This window comes from Fulmarus glacialis, unplaced genomic scaffold (assembly GCF_000690835.1).
Source record: "Fulmarus glacialis isolate BGI_N327 unplaced genomic scaffold, ASM69083v1 scaffold22040, whole genome shotgun sequence".
NCBI lineage: Eukaryota > Metazoa > Chordata > Aves > Procellariiformes > Procellariidae > Fulmarus > Fulmarus glacialis.
Genome location: NW_009189883.1, coordinates 3,769 through 4,374, shown reverse-complemented (window position 1 = coordinate 4,374; position 606 = coordinate 3,769).

Sequence of the window (606 nt, the reverse complement as noted above, 5' to 3'; positions counted from 1 at the left end):
TCTCTGTCCCAGAGGCAGCCTCTCCGTGGGGACCATCACAAGGAAATTAGGCTCTGCAGTAGGTGCATCCTCCGCCCTCGCCCAGCTGTGCTGTCTCCAGGGGCCGCGGGTCCCCAGAGACCCCCTAACCCTGCACCCAGAGCTGGGGCTGCTCAAGGCTCCAGATGCTTTTCTCAGCACCACACTCTGGGGGACAAATCCAGAGCCCCCTTGGGCAGCAGGACGGACAGCTCGGCGGCAGGACCCCCAGGGTGACCCACCATAACTCCATTCACTGCCCCCCAGGCTGGTCCGGGGATGCCCCCTGCTCACAAGAAGACCCCTGCCCGACGATGCCAGCCCTACCCGAGAGCTCCCCGCATCAGCCCCCTCCACGCTCAGCCCCCTCTCCTGCTTATCCCCCCGCCCCGGATTCGGGTGGGCAGCAGGCAGGACAGCCACCAGCTCCAGGCAGCGGCTCATCCCCCCCCATCCCCTCCTGCCTGCACCCCCTGCGTCGGCAGGGCAGGCAGCAGCCGGGGTCCCAGGGTGAAGATGCTGCGCGGCAGCTCCCAGGCAGGACCGGGGAGATTTGAGCTGCATGACAGATGGCCGGCTGCAAAAGGT